Source organism: Bos grunniens, chromosome 3, assembly GCF_055505025.1.
Source record: "Bos grunniens cultivar Pamir isolate PY7600 chromosome 3, Bosgru_T2T1.0, whole genome shotgun sequence".
Classification (NCBI taxonomy): domain Eukaryota; kingdom Metazoa; phylum Chordata; class Mammalia; order Artiodactyla; family Bovidae; genus Bos; species Bos grunniens.
Window position 1 is genome coordinate 765,392 of NC_141167.1, and position 1,405 is coordinate 766,796.

Sequence of the window (1,405 nt, forward strand, 5' to 3'; positions counted from 1 at the left end):
GTCCTTGAGTCCCGGGGGACCCTCAAGAGGGTGGTCTGCTCCCTGGAGCATTGCCCAGGGTGGGCACGGGAGGAGAAAGGGAGGAGGCGCTGAAGTACCGGGGCTGTGGCGGCGCCAGGGGGTCCCGGCGCCAGCTTCCCTCCGTGTGCTCCCTGCTCTCCTCCTCTCCTAAAGTAAGCATCTCGGGGGTCTCGCTCCTGGTTTACTTGGGCTTGAAGGACACACATGCCCTCCTCCTCTATGTCCCCTGCAGCCAGCCGGGCTCCAGGTGGGGCTCGTGCTGGGATGGGAGTGAAAAACCCCAGGAGACCAGGCAGGCAGACTCGGCTACTTGGTGAACAGACGTGTCCTCTTGAGAGTAAGTGGCAGAGTTCACTTTCTGTGCTTCACAGGTGTTGCAGTTTTTACAGAGTGAGGGTTTGTGGGGACCCTGCACCCAGCAAGTCTGTCGGGGCCATTTGCCAGCAGCATGGGCTCACTCTGTGTGCGTCGCATTTCGGTCATCCTTGCGAGTGTGCCTGCTTCGTCCCTGTTACACCAGTCATGGTGGTCCGGGGCCGGGATCCTTCCTATCAGTATTTTAGTTGTTTGTAATAGTAACATAATTCCGTTACAAACTGCATCCGTATCAGAGGCGACCTCAGTCCACAAACTGCGTATGCTCTGACTCCCCAACCCGGCCATCCCCCGCTCTCTCCCCCTCCCTGGGATTCCCTTTCCCCTGAGACCAAACAATATTGAAACCAGGCCAATCAACCAGCCCGAAAAACCTCCACGTGCTTAACTGAAAGGGAGTCACAATTCTCCACTTCACATCGGAACTTGGACACGGAGAGGCTCAGTGAGGAAGGCACATGGAAACCCGAGACATGGTGAGAATGAGGCGTCCTGCACCAGAGGGGTGGCCGTGCTGTGAGCACAGAGGCAACCGAAAGCGCTGCTGCGCGAGCAGGCGAGCGTCTGGAGGAAGGTGCGGCGGTCTGGACAGGTCGGACCAGCCACAGCGTTCGCTCTGTTGCTGTTCGGTCGCCAAGTCTTTGCACCGTCCTGGACGGCAGCACCCTTGACCAAAGCCTAATCTCGAGAAGGCCCCAGCTCTCCTCGAGTCTGCGAGAGCTGAGAGACGCGAGGAAGCTGCAGGAGGGAAGTGTGAAGCAGCAGAAGCTGGTTCACGAGGTGAAAGGAAAGAAGCGTCTCCATGACAGAGAAGGGAAAGGCAAGCAGCGAGCGCAGCCGTAGGGACTGCAGCGTGTTCTCCGGAAGCTCCAGCTGAGACTTCGGGAGGGCGGCACGTGAACGACAGATTTTTAATGTGGCGGCAACAGCCTTCCACTGGAGGAAGACACCATCTAGGACTCTCACAGTGAGGAGAAGACGAGGCCTGGCTTCAGCCTTCAAAGGACAG